Below are 22,718 nucleotides of genomic sequence, written 5' to 3' on the forward strand. Positions count from 1 at the left end.
AACATCCTGGATCACTGATGCTTGCACTTCGGATACAGGAGTTTAGGTGAACTTTCCCACTTCTCTAGCCCTTATTTTTCTCAAGTAAAAAAAAGGGCACAACAGCACCTGCCTTGTAGGAGTAATGGGAGAACAAAAGGAGATAAACCATGTGGAGTGCCTTGAGCAGAAGAAACCTTTGCTGTCACCAACTGCAGCCCCATCTTCCAGGAAGGAAAACTGAGATTCAGAAAGATGTATGCATCTTTGCCCAAGCTAGACACTGAATCAGCAGCAGAGTCAGGTGAGAAGATCCCACCTTTAGTGTCTTTCCATGAAAATAACAAAAATATCTGATAACATGTCACTCATTTATATATTCTGCCTGGTTCCAGAAAGAATCTAAACTACCTGACAAAAGATGTACATAGCTCATGATTTTTTGTTTAAGTAAGAAAACTGGGAAGGGAGATGGAAAAATAAAGTGAAAGATAAGGACAAGGGTTACAAAAGATAAGGGCCATACGTCTCATACCATTTGCTAGAGGTAGGCTTTGCATGTGGCTCTGAGTTACCCAGAGGCCCATATAAACCAGAGGAAAATATCCGTGTACATACAGTCCCTGGGAATACTTGGTTACTGAAATGTCACAGCACTGTGTGAGAAGGTATTGCCATCCAGAAGAGAAATTCACCCTGGTTTTTCATACTCTTGCCATCTGAATTCTACTAACTGCTTCCTCCTGGTCACATGCACTCAGAAGCCACATGACCTGGTTCAAATCCCAGCTCCACTACTGACTGAGTGATGCTAGGCAACTTACTTATTAAACCCTCAAAGTCTCAGGCTCTTCCACAATAAAACTGATGTAAGAAATAACACCTACATGGATAAATGAACTGTGCTGTATATATACAACTTATTACTATTCAGCCAAAGAAAGGAAGGACATTATGACACATGCTACAATATGAATGAATCCTGAAGATATTATGTTGTGTGAAATAAGCCAGTCACAAAAGGACAAACACTGTACGATTCCACTTCTGCAAAGATACCTAGAGAAGTCAAATCCATGGAGACAAAGAAGGATGGTTGTCAGGAGCTGGGGGAGGAGAGAATGAAAAGTAAATGTTTAATGGATACAAAGTTTCAGCCTGCAAGATAAAAAGCATTCTGGAGACTGATTGAGCAACATATGACTGTACTGAACACTACTGAGCTGTACACTTAAAAATGGTCAAGACAGTAAAAACAGTTATGTGTATTCTACCAAAATCAAAAGCAATTAAAAAATTAGTACCAACTCAATCACTTGGCTGTACAGTAGAAATTAACACAACATTGTAAAACAATTATACTTCAATGAGATAATTTTTTTAAAAAATAAATACATACCAAAAACTATTACCTACTCATAGGCAGCTATAGTGGAGAATCAGTGTAGGTCCAGGGCTCAGCCTGTGCTCGGCACCCAGAGAGCAGTCAGTGCACATCAGTTCTCCCTGCTTGCAGGAATAGATTCCCACGGTACTATCAACCCTAACCTCTCAGTGCCCATCGACAACATCACAAAGGGAAAACACCCCAAGCCATCAGGCTTCAAGGTAGCTTCCTCCCACCTGGTGAACAGAGCCTACAGACCAGGCTCATGCACAAGTGGGAAGGAGGAAACAGGGTGCCTGCATGTTCCTGGGGGCCCCAGGTCAGTCCCCGCCTCCCCAGTGCTTCAGAGAAGCTTAGAGAACTGCTTCCCCTCCCTTTCTCACTGACTGCACAGACTCAGGTCTCAGAGCGCTTTCTCCTCTCTATTATGACCTGCCACCTAATGCCACCGACATCAAAGTGCTTCTCCAAACATATCTCGAACATCTTTCCTGCATTAGAGGAGGGCCCCCAAGCTGATCAGAAACTAATCTGACTGCAAAGAGTTACTCTTTATGGCTGTGTAGGATCTGGGGGACTGTAACAGGGTGGTACCCTCTTGGTCTCTGTCAAATGCTGCTGTCACATCAAAGAGAGCTTAAGAAGTTTGTGTGGATGTGTGTGTGTGTCTAAAATCTATTGACAGTCAGCACTCACTTGTGGTGGGGAATTACACTCCAGAATTCTTGCAGCTTCAAGAATACTGGTAGAGGCTAAAATGGAAAGCCCTGATCAGTTTCTTTCAAGGCCTGTGCAGAATTTCAGTGCCACAGAAGAAATTGAGATAAAGGTGTTTGCTATTCAGTTCCTCCTCCTGGACAAGCTATCATCCTCTTTCAGGAAAGAAAGGGATGCAGGCAACAAAGCAGATCAAAGGAAGCAGCTCACATTCAAACAATATTCACATAACTGAAAGCAGAGAAACGTAAGTAGAAATCAAAGAAGGAAAAAGAAGTGAACTTTTTAAAACCAACTAGGACAGGCCTCTAAGTCTGTGTAACATGATTAAAAGAGATCTGACCTGGGAGAACTTGGCTCCAGTTGTCAGTTTCTCACAAATGAAATCAGTAAGTGTGGACTGCTCTGGCATCTTGAGTGCTAATTTCCTCATCTGCAAAACGGGCATCTTCTCTGCCTCTGCCTAAGGGGCAGCTTCAGTGCAGTTGAAGAAGAAAGAACTGAGAATGAAAAGATCTGTATTCTAATCTCCCTAACCAGCCATGTACTTGTGAGCCAGGTGAGCTCCTGGGCCTCCCCTGCCCACCATCACCCTGTAAAATGAAATGGATCAATAAAATCGTGCCTAAGACTCCTTCCAGCTCTGACAGTCCATCACATTGACACAGTGTCCCGCATACCAGGCATCTACTGCAGACTGGATGTCACGCCAGTGCTCTAGAACAACCTTTTGCATACTCTTAAGTCCAACCATTACTCTGCTTTTTCAAGATAAAATGAGCCCTCCCCAAAGGTTCACAAACATCCCCTCTGGCCCGTTGGTCTAGTCCCAGCTGTCGGACAACAACAGCACTCCCAAACTATCCTTCTCCCCAGCTTAACCTAGTCCTCAGGTAGAAGGTACAGCTGTCTAATTTTTAATATATGAATAGAATTTCTCCTCAGTCAGAGTGCATCTCTAGATCCCACTGTGAGAAGTATTCCCCTGGGGAAGCACCCTTCCACACCCCAAATGAAAGCAGCCACGCTCCCAGCCACATCCCATCACCGCCCAAGCCAGCCAGCCCTCGGACTCTGAGCCCCGGGTCTGCGGGCAGAGATGCCACTGGCTCTGGCAGTACTGATGTACTCACGCGCCTCAGGCCCCACAGGCAGCCGGCCCTCCACCGGCACTCACTCTCTCTCACACACCCTGAGTCCCACTGCAAGGAGGTGGTCCCCAGGCCTGAGTGGAAGGCACTGAAACTCTCTCTCCTTGGCTCCCAGAACAAGGGGCAAAGGAATGGAGGGGGAGGGGTGGGGGGGAGGGGGGCGACTTTGTTTCTGGAAACAAGAATTCAAATCCTGCTTCTCCTAAACCCTGAGTCACCTCCTTCCCTTCCAATAGATCAGTGTGGTGGGTAAACATTTCCATATATGGAGAAGCAGCCTGGAGGATGTCAGAAAAATCACCCTTCTCGCCTCTGGCACTTGAAGAACATGCCCCACTAAAGACAGAATTCCTTACTGGGAGTGAATGATTAACCCCCAAAGAAGTAGTCTTAGATGTTCCATAGGCTCTCCTGTTACAGGAAAAAGGCTCTCCTGCCAGGACAGGGAAGTGGCTGGGTTGAAAGGCTTTAAGTTCATCTCAGGAATGGGGCCACCTAGAATACAAGTACATTTATGAAGTTAATTTATTAATTTGTGTGAGGGGGAATTGTTTGGGGGGGTGCATCTGAAGAGATCATCAAAAACCCAGCTTGCAGCTCTTTTGATGGCAGGTGAGTCCCCAAACAACCCTTACACCCCAATTCCTGATTCCTTTGGGCTGAGAGTCCTCCTGGGAACTTAGTTTTGCATGAGTTCTTCATAGAACAAAGACACCAGGCAAGAAGACACAGGAAAAAAACTAGACTTCCAGAAGAACACCAGGGGAGGACAGAAGGGTGACATGCCCAATTTAATTTGTAACAGTAATTCCCTTGGTTTGTAAGAGTAATTCCAATCCAAGGTCCGGAAAAGTATCTGGTGACTAAATTGGGCCCATGAAGTCAATTAGGGATGAATCTGATCTGAAATGACTCCAGACTGAATTAGGAGAAAAGGAAGAGAGATCAGATGCTGGGGAAATGGCAGTATGGGGAAGTTGGGGTCTGCTCAGAGAAGGAATCCATGTCTTGGCTTCCCAGGGGTTCTACTCCTCCAGTTCAGTTCAGTTCAGTCGCTCAGTCGTGTCCAACTCTTTGTGACGCCATGAATCGCAGCGTGTTCTACTCCTTAGCATGATCTTGTCCTACTGTTGGCTGTAAAGACTTTCTGTAAGTCAGATGAGCCATTGTTCAGAATCATCACTCACTTACTGGCTTTTAGGCCTTCAGTATGAGGCTGCTTGTACTCATATCTAGGCAACCGTCAAGCAATAAACAAAACTGGCCAGGGAACGAGAGGACCCAAGCCCCACACCAGATCAGTCACTCATTCCCACTTTGCACAAATCCATTCTCCTGCACTGTATGTTCTCTCACCTACAAACTGAATAGACAACCCAAAATTGTCCAACTATATTAGATCTAAAAGCAGCTTCTACTAGCCTATCGAAATAATCCTGACGTTTATTTTGATTACTTGCTTTCTATTTTTGCAAGCATGCCCAAGTACCTGAAAAAGTGGCAAATATTTCTTATTTATTGCATATTTAATGAATGAACACAAATATAAGTGATAAGTAAACGAGGTAAGGCAACAGGATCGGAAAACCTGCCACATGTCAGAACCAGAACTTAGCATGGAACTCCTGCCACTGCAGTACTCCCCGGAGGGCCCAGAAGCAGGCCTGAAGAGGGTAAGGAGATGTCCCTCACTTGTAACTGATTCTAAACCAACCATTAGACTTGGTGGTTCTGCAGAAACACTGTCATCTTTTCAGGAGCTCAGAGTTCCTGCCAATATCCCAACAGGAACATTTCAGCAGAGGAAAGAGATATCCCATGGAAAATATTAATAGCTGTCCAAGAATGGCCTGAGAACTCTGGAAACCAGGGACCAAGGAGGCAGCCACCAGGATAGGCATGAAAACCAGAATGAAAGGTCTGTAGCTACCCTCCATTCTTCTAGTAGCATTTGGAGATAGGCTTCCATATTCACAAAGCAAGCCTTCATTCTTTAATGTAGATGTGTCTTTCTTCCTCTTGACCCCTGAGAACCACTGGCTCTGGGATCTTAGGTAAAGAAAAGACCATGAAGGCCACTGAGCCCAGTGTCTCTCCTATTTATTGACCCCTCCCAAGGCATCCCTGAGGTCTCCTGTGAGGTGGAGATCAGTATCTTCTGCAGCTGTAAATTCCATCTTTCCAGCAGAAAGTTCTTCTTTATATGGAAATAAACATGGTTCCCGGGTCTTCAAACTCTGGCTCCTTATTCTGCCTCTTAGAAACATACAAACAACCTGTGTCTATGTCTGTCTCAGAGGCTTGGAATTTTTGTAATTGAATATGAACTTAGAAACAAAGCTATCCAAGATCTCATTCTTCAATCCCCCGGGCTGTCTCCTGACCATATTACACCACTAACTCCTAATGCATTTGTTGCCAACTTGAGAGACATCTTTTCTGGGTTTTTCCAATAAGTATTAATGCGAAGCAGCCCATTCTGCATGAGAAAAGAGAAAAAACAGACTTTGAGGTCAGTTCCTCATCCACCTCAATGCCATCAGCCACACCACATTTCCACCCTTTGTGGACGAAGCTCAGGAATGCAGATCCTGTCCCCAGCTCCAGCTCCTGCTCTCCAGTCTGGCCGACCTAAAACTGTCTCCAGGATACAGGACTGTTCCAAGGAACACTGAGAGCAAGCTCTGTAAGAAAAGAGGACCTTGCCAACACCAGCGCTCTCAGGATAACAAGGCGGCCTGCAGGCAGGGCACCAGGGCCAATGTGCTGATCACAGGGCTGGGAGCTCGTGATCCCTGACATCCGCCAACACCATTGAAGACCTCAGTGTCCTTACAAAATAGGGGGGAAATGCTCTTTTCTGCATTGTTCTGACGTGGCACTCTGAATTCAAGGTACCTGTGATAATGATGCCTCACATTATCACTTGCTTTACTGTTTAGTAAGTGCCTTTCCAGACAGTCTCATTTCATCATTACTGACAACTATCCCTGGAGGATTATTCCCATTGTAGTGATACAAAAAGTGAGGCTAAGTAAGAAGTAAGTATATTCCAAAGGTCACACCAACAGCAAGTAGTGAAAAGGATGCTGATTTGAATTAGACTATTTATAATTCCAGTTCGAAATTCTTCTACATACAAAATGTACGACTTCTGGCCAACTGCTTAACTTTTCTAAACCTCAGTTTCTACGGCTGAAAAGATGAAAATAGCCCCTCTGTCTACCACTCAGCGCAGTAATAAGGATCAAATGAGACAATGTGAGCAAAACCCTCTGGAAAATGCATACGCATTACCAAAGTGTAGAGGATTATTGTGATTACTTGTCAATGACTGTGCATTCCACCTTAAACACAAAAAAGCAATGAGGTCATTCTCAAGACAAAGACACAGTAAGGCTCTGGGAATTGAAGGGAAATGATTCGATGTCCTTTCAGAGTTCTGTCTATACACTACTCACTCATGCAGTTGAAACTCAGCAGCAACTGTCAGATTTTCAACCACCGCATCACAAACATCTACAGGACAGCTCAAGACAAACTCGCCCCTTTTGGCTACAAGCAAACGTCGGGCCAAAAGGAGGTGATAGAGATGGGCACTAGGAAGATCCCAACCCCCATTCTGACCCCCATTTGGAGCCTCAGTTCCGAAAACGTGACCTGCGATGTTTTCCTTGGAAAAGTTGTTAGAAACACAGGCTCCAGTCTCTCCTCAACAAGACCATGGGGAAATAAACGTATGGTACAGAGCTATTTACCAGACAGCACTAAGGAAGCTCCCAAGCATGAATTAATCAAGAGCACAGGATATTTCAACTTGCAGATTCCGAAAGAAATCTCCAGTCCATTAAACCTCCGGCCCAGTTCACAGAGGCTCAGCCCCGCAGCCCCCTGCCGGCAGTCCAGGCTGCAGAGAAGCCCATTTCCATTCCAAAGGTCCCTCTGCAGGTCACTGGGGGCCAGAGGGCATGCAAGAGGCTCTGAGAGGACAGGTAGAGGTCTGGCTACCTTCAGGGCTTTCCCAAAGTCATCAGGATTCTATTCCATTCCTGCAAAGATCCAAGTCATGCACTTCATTTATGGAGGGGCCAGATCGTCCCCAGAAATCCATTCCCCAGGCTGATGAACACACAGCTCAATAATTGTTTTCTGGATTTGCATTTTATCATCTGCTTCTTTGTGATTAATGTTGGAGGAAGGCACTCAGTTAATTTGTTGCATAGATGTGTGATTCTTACCATAAGCACATGCCTGCATCTTCAGGGATGCTACAGCAAGGGACTCTGAGATGCAGACAAGTTCAAGGAGCTCACAAGCATGGAAGAGAAAGGCTAACCATAATACAGGACAAGAGACTTCAGTATGGTCCCCCTTGATGGGAGGGACAGATATCTGGGCCAGCTACTACAAGCGGGTAGGACAGGAAAAGGGGGAGGTCAGAGATGTACCTCCTTGATAAGCAGCTCTACATTTTTACCAGTGAGACAGGCAATACCTGGTATAGCAGGGAAGAAAGAGCTCATATTAGAAAACCTCGAAGATAATCTATTTAGGATCTGTGCTCTCAGAAGCAAGGTATTTAAATTTTGCTAAGCCTCGGTTTTCTCGTCTATAAAATAGGAAATAATATTTTTACCCACCTAATAAGGTTTTTATGAGAATTAACTAACACATAAGTGGCTTAGCAGAGTACAAGAATAAATACTATGTTATGATCACTACATTTATAACTATATCTATGTCCACAGATTAAAAAAAAAAAAAAGTAGCACTGCATCCAGGGCAAAAAAAGATGCTCAACAAGTGGCAGAAGTCCATCTCTTTCCTTTCTTGCTCTCATGAACATTTCAACCTACACAAACAATATGATGACAACAAAGGGCTAAAGGGAGGAACATATTTCTTGTCCCAAATTCCCTCCACCTCATCTTTGAAAAAAGTACATCTTGTCTCTGGGAACTCTGAAACTCACGGCCATCGCAGGCCTCCAAGGATGTCAACCAAGATATCCAGGTTGGAAAAGGTGAGTTTGGGAAACCACTGACCCAGATCATTGGCACAGGACAAAGTATCAGACTTGGCATCCTAGCACCTGGCTTCCACACCGACCAGCTGGGTGACCTGAGAAATCCTACCTACTCTCTGAGCCTCAATTTCCTTATTTGTAAAATAAGGATGAGAACAATCCCACCTTCTACCTCCTCATGATCCTTTATAGAACCAGGGAGTTAATGCGTGTGAAAACTCTTGACAGGTTTACAGCTCTAAATTTATACAACTATTATCATTTTTGTTATAACCTAAAGTAAAAAGCTGAGCCACTGAAAAAAATAACTTAGAATGCCCCCCCCAAACTTGGGAATCATCCCACCTTGAGGTCCCTGCTCCAACTACAAAATTCCCTATCTCTCACCTGAGTTTTGCCCCAGGTTCCCTGAACATCCTGAAGGTGCTGCCAAGTAAATCCCCAATTTCATCACGACTTTCCCAGGTGACCCTTCGCCAGTGCTCTGAACTGCACAAAAAATAACGTCCAATTTCCCTCAGGCCAGCACTCAGGGCCTCCTGCATGGGCCCCCAATCCAGCTTTCCAATCACATCTCCCATGATACTGCCACGGAGGATACCAGGCAAGAGTATGTCCCCAGTTCCTCCCAACTCTAAGATTTAGCCACGCTTCCCCCTAGACCTGTGCCTGCAAATCTAAGTGCAAGCTCTCTTGACCGTAACATGGGGAAGAGGAGCCCCGGGAGTGTTCTGTGATCAGGGTGTAGTCAGCAGTGGCTTCAGTGCCCCATCCTTTCTCTTAAAGATGGTCCACCAATTACGGGTCCATAACATTCACATCACAGAAATATTTCTGTATTTCTTTGCAGTCAACAAAGCTTTTCACATGCTGCACTTTTTAAACACTTAATGTAAGATATGACCATGACACCCATTTTATAAATGAGGAAACTGAGAGTCCAGAATATAGTCAGTAGCTAAGCTGATAGCCAAGCACAGGTTAGCACCAGAGTCCATACACACTACACTCTGCCGCAGGAGCTGAGTGCAATTGAAACCCTGCTATAAAAAGTGCCGACCTCCCAGCCAGCTCACTGCATGGCCCTGGGCACATCGCTTTCCTTCTTGGAGCCACAAAATGAGGGCTCTGAGGTCACCCCACATATCTGCACACCCCTTTCTCTCTCCCCTTCATCAGATTTCAGAAATGCAGCCTTAGAGGGGAATTAACAAGGGTAACATCTTATGTCTTTGGCCAGTTCCATCCCAAGCTTTCCCTCCCAAACTCCCACGCCCATCCCACAAGAAGGAAGAGGGACTGACCCAAGTGTCAATAAGCCACCAGGACTCTACAGGACGGCTCAGGGAGCGCCGTGTGGTAGCTTCACCACACAGACAGCAGGCTGCTCCCGAAAACAACCGCATTCACGGTCACAGTGTGTGAACCTTGTCAGTAGATTGCTGTCTTGATTGGCAATTTTTAATAAGCTCAAGATGCACAAGCATTAATGCAGACGGCACAGTATGCATCTTACATGGCCTGTGGGCTTCACGAGGGAGGGCAATGGAAGAATCCCTCTTTCCTTCAAGATTCTGAAGACTCTAGCTTCTCTCTTTAGCACGGGCAACTACAACTGCTGCCTGACCACAGCACTCGCGTCTGGATCCACATCCAGACTTCTGGGTAGCACGCCACCATCGCTGTGTGTTTCCCTAAAGTTCAAATGCTGACTGCCAGGCTCTATCAGGACCACAGGATCCTAGATCTGGCAAAATTCAAGGAGCAACTAGTCCAACTCCTGTGCACAACTTGTATGGTACATGTATTCATTCAAAAGCATCACTGGTATCTCTTTAATCCACAGCAATAAGATGAAGCTAGGTTTCTGCTCTTGAGAACCCTGCACCAATAGCTTCGATGGTTTCTCAATGGCCAAAGAATAAATCCAAGTGCCTTATCTAATACCTCAAGTTTCTCAATAACTCGGACTCAATCTTCTCTTTCCACCATAAACTCCCTCCCGATGCCACTCAGCACATATTCTTTGCCTTATTCTGACTGAATTCTTAGCTTCTGTTGCCTATGCTTCACCTGCTACCCTTTTCCATGCCAATATCAAATACAGATAACCTACACATCCTTCAAGGCCTACTGGTTTCTCAGCTGGAACGAGATCAATCTTTGAAGAAAGGCAGTCTTTTCCACAGTATCTCATGTATTACCTAACACCTCTGGCCCTGGTCACTAAAGGACAACGGTGGTCTGGCCTCCAGCATGGACAGAACAAAAAACACTGCACCACGTTCACAATGCCCCTAACGTGATGTACTGCCCCCGTCAGCCTGCATGAAACCTCCCTTGCTTCTCAGTCCAGCCAGAAGTCTCTCTCCTCTGGCTGCTCAGCCTGCTATCTAGGACATGGATCATGGCCTTCCTCGTACTGTTCTCACTATGCACTTGACAAATTCTCTTTCCAGGGAGGGCTCCCAATGGGAGAATCTGTGACTTATCTCTGCTCACAGTGCCAAATCTAGCACAGCACCAGGCTCACAGTAAGTGTTTAATAAACATTTATGCACAAATTATGTAAACAAGACAACTGTCCAGGGCCTGACTCTCAGGAGGAGATTAAAATGAGCTGGAAAATTACAAATCAACCACTGCTGTCAATACTAAGGAGAACTCATTTCAGACACTGGACAAATGACCTGTTTTGAGGGATATTAAGTATATCAGGTATATTAATGCTATTCATTTAAATAAATATTAAGTAGAACACTCTCGGTTATATTATAGTATTAGAATTAGCTGTACATATTAAATATTTGGGGATAATAACACTGGGTATTTTGAAATGACAGTCAGGGGTTAATATACTTTCTCAATTGGCTCCAAGTTCTCTTACCCCCTCTGAAGGGCCTCCCTGTGCCACAGAAAAAGACAGCTAAAAACTACATTTCCCATACTCCCTTGAAACTAGTAGATTACATTCCAGGAATAAGAGGAGAATCCCAGGGACGGGGGAGCCTGGTGGGCTGCCATCTATGGGGTCGCACAGAGTCGGACACGACTGAAGTGACTTAGCAGCAGCAGCAGCATGTGAGACTTAAAAGGTGGAAGAGAGGCTAAATTCTCCTACTGCTATTTTTTCTGGCAAGCAACACTTTGGAATCATGAGTCAAAATGTCATTCCACTTGATAATGGAGTACTGCCAATAAGCATGAGGATATTGAGAAAAGTAACAGAGGTCTCCGTAGGGGCTTCCTAATTCCATCTTCCTTCTCCCTGGATTGTAACTATGGAATAAATTCTTAAATTCCATTGCTTCTGGCTCCCACTGTTCCAACCATTCCAACAATTCTGTTAGCATCTCTTTCCGTGAATTAATCCCTTTCCATTCAAAGTATGTGAAATGTCCTTCCTGAACTTAAGCCTGATACAAGAAAGAGGAAAAAAATAGATCAATTAATTGACCATCCATTTATCTATTTCTGATCTGCTCGAGATCTATGTCTGTCTATACCTAGTCCTTCTCCTTTGCCTCTGTGAAGGGGAAAAAAACACCTCACTTCAGCGCGATGAGCTGAACAGACCAAAGGGAAATAAGCAGCAGGTGTTACTAACTAGCTTAGGATCAACAGAAACTCTACTGATATAAAATGAAGCACGTTTATAGCACAATTACTGACTCTTCCCTGAGAACTCTTTGGCTTGACCTCTTTGTTTTCCAGATCTGCCGCTGAATCCTTCAGTACCTCAAAGGCATACTGGCTACACACCTGGCCATCTGCTCTGGCAGCCCCAGAGAGGAGGCCTCCAGAAAGGTCCGTTCCTGTCCTTGCTTCCTTATTCATCAAATGTGCGTGCATGCTCAGTCACTCAGTCGTGTCTGACTTTTGTGACCCCATGGACTGTAGCCCACCAGGCTCCTCTGTCCATGGGATTCTCCAGACAAGAAAACTACAGTGGTTTGCCATTTCCTTCTCCAGAGGATCTTCCTGACCCAGGGATGGAACCCTTGCCTCCTGCATTGCAGGCAGGTTCATTCACTCAACCACGTGGGTTCTCCAGAGATAGCAATAGTACCTTCCTCACAGTTTGTTTAGAGGATCGGTGGATCACCATGAACAAATGAGCTACAAGAGTGGCACACAATGACTGCTTACTAAGAAGCACCTAGAGTGTAACCTAGGGGCAATCTTAGGGCACAGGTCTAAGTCCTGTTTTACAAACAGGGAGACTGAGACTCAGATTCTATAACGCTCCCCAGGTCAGATGGCTAGTAAGCGAGGGGTAGGGGCAGAATCCAAACCCTGCTGCATGGCCTCCCACCAAATCCACAGCTCTGCACCTCAGCGTCCTGCTTCCTAACATGCATACCTAACGGACAAAGGTGCTAAACGGGAAAAGGAAAAACAGTCCAGACATAATGGGGCTGTACCTTGGGAGCTCTCTGGGTATCACAGGACGATAAAGCCAATGTCATAAGCCCTGCCCTTCAGCACAGTCAGCTCCTGTGGGTAAAATTAGCTCAGCTCTGCTCCAGTGCTGCCTGGAGCCCCGAGGCTAAACTCACCCTAGGCGCAGCACGACCTCACCTGACCCTCACTCCCAGGAAGGGTCCCTCAGGCACCTCATTAGGGCCTGGAATGACTCACTTTGCTGTTTCCAGCTCTGGCCATTGAGGTCACCTCTCTGCTCTCCAGAAAGGCAGCTTCAAAGGAGAAGTAAAGATTAAACTTCAAGCAACCTTCCTGCATTCCTTTCCTCCTGGGCAGATCATGAGCAAAGATGGGGTGCCGGTTTTCCATGCTGGCCCTGCCCAGGGGGACAGAGGTTCTGCTGAGTTCTAGAGTCCAGCTCAGGACCAAAGACAGACACTGGCCCAAATGGACTCCCAAGACTACACTCCTTATTTTACTCTGGTGATGATGGCCCTGGTCGGGGAGGGGGTCAGTCCATACTCCTATGTGCTGTAGAATGGAGCACAGTGATGATGACCACCAGGTGTCCTCTGCATCCTCCCAACCCAATGCCACCAGGCTTGAAAGTGAAAGTGAAGTTGCTCAGTCGTGTTCGACTCTTTGCAACCCCATGGACTGTAGCCCACCACGCTCCTCCATCCATGGGATTTTCCAGACTTGAAGGTGGAGCTCAAATGCCACTTCTCCTGGGGTCTACCCTGCCTCCATCCCTACCTACCTTGAATTGTCATCCAATTTCCACAATGCCTTATCTCTACCCTTTTTTATCTGGTGTTTATTTGTTCAACAAATATCACTTGCACACTTATTTTGGACTTGAGGATACAGAAACGGAAAGGAAAATAACCTTTGCCCTCAAGGAAAGGCAACCAACTGCAATAACGAGCAAAGATTGGGAAAGTGGGACTATTGGAGGTCAGAGGTACATTCCAAGCAGAGGTGATATCAGAGCAAAGTCTTGAAAGGAACCGGTGAGCTATCCAGATAAGGTGGGAGAGGAGAAGGAAACTGTGTTAAGTTGTGGAGGCTGCAGAGAATCCCCTGTATGTTCCAGGAGCACAGGATCGGCCTCTGAGATGAGTAAGATAAGGGTGAAAAGAGGCTGGGACCCAATTCTCAGTAGTTTTCTATCTTATGCAAGAGTTTTGGATTTTCACCCTCAACAAGAAATCCTTTAAAGGATTCTAAAACAGAGATTTGGTATGAATGGATGTGTATGTTTTTCGAAAATCACTTTGGAAGAACAGAGAATGGAATGGAGGAGTATGACAATAGAAAACAAAGGTTAGTTGAGTATTACTGAAACCCTGCAGAAGAGAGATGCCCAGAGTCCGAACTGAAGCAGGGCAGCAAAAGTGGAGTGGGTAGGCAGGGTGTACTTACCTCCAGTAGGTAAATATAGGGTTTCCTTGATGGCGCAATGATAAAGAACGAGCCTGCCAGCACAGGAGACGCAGGTTCGATCCCTGGACCGGGAAGATTCCCTGGAAAAGGAAATGGCAACACACTCCAGTATTCTTGCCTGGGAAATCCCAGGGATGGAGGTGCCTGGCGGGCTACAGCTCATGGGGTTGCAAAAGAGTCAGACATGACTGAGCGACTAAACAACAAGTGGGTGAGTACAAGGAGTTAGTATGGTTGATGCAAGAAGGTCTGAGGATGAATAGATACATAGCTGAAGTAAGGGGAGGAAGCATCCAGAATGAGTCCCAATTTCCAGGCCTGATTGACTGAGTAGACAGACATTGCTATCATTCAGCAAGGTAATAATGTTATCAATAAGAGACAAAGCTAACATTAAGATTTCCAATCAGAACATTCAAAAGGCACTGACATATGTAAGTCTGGGACTCAGGAGGTCCAAACCCAATACAACCCCCTAGGGGTCATGAGCACACAAACATAGAAGGAAGCTAAAGACGAAGCTCGCATGTGAGTGGGGACAAGGGCCAGCAAAGAAACCATGAGGACAGATGGAGATGCAGGGGAAGAATGAAGTAAGTCAAGAGGCAAGCATGGTCAAGAAGGACCATACCACAGAAGCCAGACCAGAGCAGTGCTAACAAGAAATGAACTTAGCCCCACAGACCTGCATAAGAGCTGCTCAGGTCAGACTGAAATGGGCTAAGACGCCGAAAGGAGGAGAGACATCTGTGAAGACAGAGAAGCAAAGAAGAGGCATGGCATGTTGTAAGTGAGTGTATGTCTTACTTCTCCCACTAGGCGATAAGACTGAGAGCAGTGCTGCCCAGGAGATGTATAATAAAAGCCACAAATACAATTTGTTACTTTCCAGCAGCCACCTTTCTAAAAAGCCAAGAAGGAACAGGCAAAAATAATGTTAATAATATATTTTATTTAATCCAATATACCCAAATTTATTTCATAAATAATGAACGTAAGATTTATTAATAAGATGTGTGTGTGTGCTAAGTCGTTTCAGTCACGTCCTACTCTTTGCAACCCCATGGACTGTAGCCCACCAAGCCCCTCTGTCCATGGGATTTTCCAGACAAGAATACTAGAGTGGGTTGCCATGACCTCCTTCAGGGGATCCTCCTGACCCAGGGGTCAAACCTGCGTCTCTTATGTCTCCTGCACTGGCAGGCAGGTTTTTAAACACTAGTGCCACCTAAGAAGCCCATTAATAAGATATTTTACTTTTTGTATATACTAAACCTTTGAAATCTGGTATTTTATACTTATATCACATCTCAATTTGAACTGGACCACATTTTAAATCCTCAATGGCACATGTCATTCTGGTTCAACCAGTCAGAACTCAGCATGGAAGCTGACATATTTAATTTTTTTAAATACGGTAAAATGAATGGACAGGTGATGGATGGAAGGACAGATGGATGGACTGTCATACCATTGAGAAAACTTAATGAAGTCTCCATGGTTCTTTGCCTTTATCAACAGCACTTTAAATTTCCAGTCTTGAAGCATATTATGACTGGGGCCTTGGGATAGCTTAATATTAATATAAACAGCATAACTTCCATTCCTTCTAAACTTCCTCTCTTCCTTGGAAATTCAAAAACACTGTCAGTCTCTCTAATTTTCTTAGAGCAAAACAACTCTGTCAAACACTGATCAGTAGACCTACCATGCACATATATCTCAAGCAGGTTACCGTACCCCTTTGAGCCTCTGTTTTCTCCACCATAAAAATACAACACCAACTATGCATATCTCATACACTCATTGGAAATTCAAAATAGCAAAACACAAAGTACCACACAGAAGCAAGGTATTCCAAGAAGTTTCCCTGTATTATAAATACATACCATAAGCACTTATCATATTATAAACTCCAATCATGCCTACATGCACACGGAAAAAAACAACTGCGTGGCTACATTAACATTGATATTTTAACTTCCAACACCACTAGTCTTCCCTTCTCCCTTCAAAAATCACAGAAGATGTGATCATCAGCCTTAAGTAGAGATTTAAAAGTGCAAGGGCAGGCCTAGAGTAAGCATGGGAAATGGTATGGTTGAGGGCTCCAAGGCCTTTCTACAGACGGGACACAGAAAACACCTTGCATTAGACTGACCACTTATTAACAGTTAAAGTCTCCACCCAACTTCCAAGAGCAGAATGGTAGTAAGTATCTGATTCCATTCAGCTTTTTGAGCATAAGACACAGAAATACTGGGGGAGATTTGAAAAGGTGTGAAGCCGAAATGAAGATTTCTTAGGGGCACAACTGCCAAATGGAGAGAAAAAAATTCAGATGATCAATTTGCTTCTTTAGTTGACCAAGGTCACCATCCACAAACCTGAATTTAAAAAAAAAAAAAAAACTTCCTTCAAAATTCTGCAGCTACCTGACCAAGAATGAGGGCCACTCATAGACTCCAGACATGAAGGAGCTCATCTGACCATCCAACACCTAATTTTAGTGGCGAAGAAACAATAAGAACAAGAAGACAGAGTGGAGGTCTCTTGATGGAGAAGAGGGCGCGGACAAAGGGGAGGAGAGAGAGTCACCAATGGGATCACGCTGTGTGAGTGACAGAGGGGCGCCTTCAACTCTGTTGGTCAGGATCCAGATCTTCTGTTGTCTCCCTGATTTGTTTCAAAGCCAAATTAAAAATTACCCACTGACTGACCCAGCCAGATAAAACTACTGGCTCACAGGTTGCAGAGTATTATACCAGGAAAAAATTTTAAATCCATAAACTTAGCTGTAAATGCCATCTAATCTAAACTCTGTTCTACTAGCAAAAGACAAATCTTTGTTCTATTTGGCACTTCTCAGCCACACATTTTCCACAGCCAGTAAAGATCTTCTGCAAACCAGCCATCACAGCCATCTCCACCCGATCACACACGTGAACCTTTCTGTGCTGACCACACAGCAGAAGTGCCCCCACCTGCTGGGCTTGAAAGAAAAACCAGAACACAGTAGTACATCCTGACCATAGAAGACAGGGCCATTTATAAAATGGTGCTGTTGTTGTCAATTAACAAACACTTGTTATGTACCAGGCAACTTTCCAAGCATGTTACCAATATGAACACATATAACCTTTCCAACAAGCCCTATGAAATAAGTGCTGTTATCATTATTCCCATTTTATAGACAAGAAAACTGAGGCAAAGGCAGACACAGAGGTACACAATGGCAGAGCTGGGAACTAAATCTAGGCCATTTGGCTCAATGCCTGGGCTCTTCGCCTCCACCCTATGCTGCCTGCAGTTGGTTCTATTTGTCCTCCTTGCTTTATTGTTGGGGGAGGGGTCCCAGAAGACAAACACTGACAGAGAGGAAGAAATACAAAGGACACATGACCACCACATTCTCTCTTGAAAGTCAAGCAACGAGAGAGGCCAAATCTTAAGCAGGAACCAAGTTACTGATTTGCTCTGAGAAAGCCCTGTCACAAGACTGAGAATATGCAGTGTCCATGAGATCAGCACACTACCTGTCACCTTCAGGAGGAGGTGTCAGAGAGGGGAAGACAAGTCAGAGTTTCAGGGATGACAGAAGAGCCAGACTGAAGCATCACCCCAAGATGGTCAGGCCGAGGGGACTAGAAGGCACGAGCCAGGCTCCCTGTTCCCCAAGCTCTGCCAATGCTTGGAGCAGGGACTCCGATCCCCATTTTGCTGATGAGAACACTGATGCCTCCAGTTTTGTTATAAATTACAAGAAAACCACCTATTCCTCGCAGATGTTGCTATAGTTCATGGGAGACAGCAGTGACACAGTGTAGGGGTAGACCACTCAGGCTCTGCAGTCAGACAAATTTGAGTTCAAATCCTGTTCCTCCCACTGTATGATGCTGTGCAGGTTACATGCTGAGTTCTGACTTCTTAACCCACAAAGTGGAGAAGTATAAAAATCCCTCCCTCCTGGGAGATTACAGACAATGCTTGCAAAAGGCCTAACACCTGCTCAAGCCAGTGACTACAGTCCTCCCTGCTTATCTGCTGTTTCAGTTACTGAAGGTCAACGTGGCTCAAAAAATTTTAAAGGGAAAATCCCAGAAATAAACAATTCATAGGTTTTAAATTGAGGGTCATTCTGGGAAGCATGATGAAATCTCAGGCCACTTCGCTCAGTCATCCCTGGAAGAGTGAATCAACCCTTCGTCCAGCATATCCTGCTTCTTAGTCACTTAGTAGCTCGCTCAGTTATCAGATCTACTGTCTCAGTATCAGCGTTTGTGCTCAAGTCTCCCTTCTTTCATATAATAATGACCCAAAGCGCAAAAGTAGTGATGCTTGCAATTCAGATCTACCAAAAAGAATCTGTAAAGTGAAAAGGTGAAATGTTCTCCACATAATAAAAAATAATAATCGTATGCTGAGATTGCTAAGATCTATAGGAAGAACAAATCTTCTATACATGAAATTGTGAAGAAGGCAAATGAAACCCATGCTAGTTTAGCTGCCTCAACTCAGACTACAAAAGTTATCACTACAGTGTGTGATAAGTTCTTAGTTAAGATGGAAAAGGTATTAAATTTATATGACAAAATATTTTGAAAGAGACCACATTCACATCACTTTTATTACAACATATTGTTATAACTGTTCTATTTTATTATTGCTGTTCATCTTTTATTGGTCTAATTTATAAATTAAACTTTATCATAGATGAGGTTTATACATACAGATACAGATATAGATATATGTATATACAGGAAAAAACATAGCACTACCCATGGTTTCAGGCATCTACTGGGGTCTTGGAACATATTCCCTGCAGATAAGGAGGAACTACTGCACCTGAAAAAAAAATAAAAACTACCTGACACACCCCCCGCGCCTGTGTCTTTTCCCTCCCCTTGCGGGAAGGATAAAACAGACGTGCCGCCCTGCCCCCTTCCTTCCCTGCTCTTTCAATGGCACTGCTATGCTCACAGTCACCTGGCCCAGAATCTCTTAAGTCCCTCAACCATCCAGTCATGTCCTCTGCTGTTTTACACACTAGTGTTCTTACCCGTGTGCTCCCTTTTTTTCTAGAAAGCTTTTTTGCCAAAATCCTATTCATATTACAAAACCCAACTCACGCATCACTGACTCCGTGAAACCTTTAAACCATTCCTTCCTCTGCGCTTCGTGTGCACATCAATTATTACACCGATGACAGTCAAAGACAGCTGAATAGCCACACGCAAAGCTGACACTCACCAGGACACAGATGCGACAGCACCGATTGCTAAAATAGTTAAATATGTCATTTCTGACATATGTCAGAAATATGTCTGTTTCCTGACCCCCAAATGTCCTCAGCCCACCTCAGCCATCCTAATCCCTCCTCTAGGACCCCTTGAATCTCATCGTGGTCCAGCAACAAAAAGGCTCCCCATGGCAGAGCTGGTGTCCCTTCGGTACACATACTGAATTATACACATATAAATTCAGTTGAGTTCAGTCGCTCAGTCGTGTCTGATTCTTTGCAACCCCATGGACTGCAGCACGCCAGGCCTCCCCGTCCATCACCAACTCCCAGAGTTTACTCAAACCCATGTCCATTGAGTCGGTGATGCCATCCAACCATCTCATCCTCTGTCATCCCCTTCTCCTCCTGCCTTCAATCTTTCCCAACATCAGGGTCTTTTCCAATGAGTCAGCTCTTCACATCAGGTGGCAAAAGTATTGGAGTTTCAGCTTCAACATCAGTCCTTCCAATGAATATTCAGGACTGATCTCCTTTAGAATGGACTGGTTGGATCTCCTTGCAGTCCAAGAGACTCTCAAGCATCTTCTCCAACAACACAGTTCAAAAGCATCAATTCTTTGGTGCTCAGCTTTCGCTGTAGTCCAACTCTCACATATAAATTACACACATATAAATATCACCCCTATCTATAAGGATAACTTACTCCTGAACTAAATGCTGATTTACACGGTTTCTGGAACAAGACCTGTAAGGACGCCCCCTGAGGGTCAGAATTCCCCAGCATCCACAACACTCCCCTCAGGGCAAACTCCTCACAAACTCTGAAGTGATTCACAGTGTCTCCAACAGCCCTCCCTACTCAGCCAGGACTTTGCACATAGTAGATCTTCCGGAAGTCCTGCAGCCCAACAGTCCTGCTGAGTGAAGCTCTGGAGTTAGACTCAGTTTTACTCTCACCTCCCCCAAGCTGCCTGATCCATCTCCCAACCCCAGCTGCTGGCCCTCAGTCCACCTCATCCCCCACGACTCGACCTAAAGGCCAGCCCTCTGCTCCACTCCAATGATCCCTGGATTCTGACAAATCCAATCCAAACCCTCCTGAGACTGTGCGCGGGTCCTCATTCTTGACCTGCATCTAGGAATGAAAAAAGGACCAAAGGGCACACAGTTCCTCAAAGTGCAGGAGGGCAGTGAATAAACAGAAGAACTTACCCCTTTAAAAGTTAACTGTTTAACTTTTAAAAAGTTAAAAGCTGTTACAAACAGTTCCTTACATTTTTAAAATCTATTAGGGCTTTAAAAACCCTTCACATCCAACTGATTCACTTCCTCCTCCCTCACCATCCAGTGAAGCAGAAAGAACAGGGATTACTGTCTCTGATATTAGCAATGGGAGGTGATTTTGCCACGTAACACAGCTGAGTCACAGGGGCCAGAACTGAATTCTAACCTCAAGAATCTCAATCCCCAGAGCCCTCTGGTTTCCTTGGGTAAGTGTGTCTCTTTAATGCATGCTTTTACGGACTAGGATATAAAAAACAACATACAACTCTGTCACTCACTGTATCCTAATGCTGCTGTATTCTCCTGCGTAGCACTTTTCACTTCCTGAAAGCATAGGTCTATTTTCTTGTCTGCTGTCTGTCCCAACCCCCTAGACTGCAAGCAAGATGAGGCCATGAACCTTGCCTGTCTTCTTTGTCACAATACCCCAGCACCTGGAACAGAGCAAGGCACACCTGACTGTGAAAAGAAAAGAGGATTTGGACTCAAACCCAATAATGGCCCTCCCACCGATATTTGTGTGTGTGTTTGGGGGTGGGGGGACGACTCTCACCCAGACTGATTCTTTGCGATCCTACAACACTCCTCTGTCCACGGAATTCTCCAGGCAAGAATTCTGGAGTGGGTTGCCATTCCCTTCTCCAGGGGATCTTCCTAACCCAGGGATGGAACCTGCGTCTCCTGCTTTGGAAGGTACACTCTTTACCACTAGGGTCACCTCTCCAAGCTTCAATCTCTTCAGCCTTAAAATCCAAATGATGACACCTATTCCCCAGTGTGTTGAGGGGAGGAGTTTTTAAAAAAGAATAGTTGCCAGTGCTCCACACAAGACAAGCAGTCAATAAATGTTGGGTCTCCTTTCTACCAGTCACCAGCTGTGCTTCCTTCATCCCGCCCACCCTAAATGTCTCTTTCTCCTATCAATCACCCCCATCTCCTGCAGCCCTAGAGCCACAAACCCACCCTTCTCCACCTCCGAGCATAAGATCCTTCCTGTGGCCTGTATCTACAAGGGGGACCCAGGCTGAGCTCACAGCTGCAAACGACCACATCTTCATGTCTGCCAAGCTTTGACCTACTTCCCAGCCAGACCAAAGCAGGTGTTGCTGCTAGTGATTCAGCAGGGACTTTTTTCCCGCAAGTCATCTTGAACATAGAATATAACACAGAATCATGGACTCACAGAACTCAGAGTTGAAAGGCCTACAAAGCCCCACCCATCAAATGCAACTCTCTTAATCGATAGATGTGGAATCTGTGTTTTAGAGAATGGAAATGTCTTAGCCAAGAACAAACCCCCCAAGTTCCCCAGAATCAGTTATAACATGGCTCCAGTTATATCGTAAAAATGGACCCTGACTTGCCCACCACTTTCCCTCATCTCAGACAAGATTCTTTGTGTCTCAGAGCTTAAGTTCTTGCTGATTCCATCCCAAGCAAATGTATTCTCCATTATTAAATATCCTGCATCTCTGTAGATGATGGAAAATTTCTCCTTTCCAGCCCCATGAACTACAGTTTACACACCTGGAAATAAAATTGAAAACATTTTAAATAAGGGAGGATATAAGAAAAGACCAACAGACTAGAAGTGAGTATAGAATGCAGACTTGGTTCTGCCACTAACCATGTACACGACCTTGAGTGAGTCCATCTTCCCTCTGGGTCCCCTTTTTCTCATATTAAAATGGAATTGCTGGAGCAGATCCTCTCCAAGCTGTGCTATTCTGAATCTATGTGTCTCATCATCACCTTCAATATAATATTATCACCCACTATCCAAAATAATTAGACTGTGACTCATTAAGCCCAGAAATTTTTCATAGTGCAACTGAGTATATGTCCTTTAGCATGTGACCAATATTGTCAATGAATTGTAAAGCTTTTCAAAAACAAGGGTCCCATTTTTATGTAATTATGTCACACAGACTTTGTAAATACGTAAATTGCTGTGAAATGATGAAGTTTTAGAGTAATGCATGCTGTAGGGTGACAATAAAACAGTAAGACAGTTTCATCAATACATCAAAATTTAAGTTTCCTGTGACTGTGGATTTCTTC

At 44.7% G+C, this 22,718-nt stretch overlaps 1 protein-coding gene across 6 annotated transcripts in view; it reads right to left on the minus strand.

The window, feature by feature from the left end:
- The window catches only part of LPP (LIM domain containing preferred translocation partner in lipoma), a 772,586-nt gene that overhangs the window by 714,743 nt on the left and 35,125 nt on the right, over positions 1–22,718 (minus strand). Inside the window, exon 2 of one of the 6 annotated variants that reach the window (XM_088838316.1) lies at positions 14,111–14,211. The exons of 4 other annotated variants lie outside the window; for them this stretch is intronic. The gene's annotated coding sequence lies outside the window, so the exon portion shown is untranslated. Of the gene's footprint in view, positions 1–3,216; positions 3,325–14,110; positions 14,212–22,718 lie in introns of those variants that run through there. One more of the 6 variants, XM_055408141.2, reaches the window with a different exon arrangement.

Source organism: Moschus berezovskii, chromosome 1, assembly GCF_049115385.1.
Source record: "Moschus berezovskii isolate FMDL1 chromosome 1, NW_MosBer_1.0, whole genome shotgun sequence".
NCBI lineage: Eukaryota > Metazoa > Chordata > Mammalia > Artiodactyla > Moschidae > Moschus > Moschus berezovskii.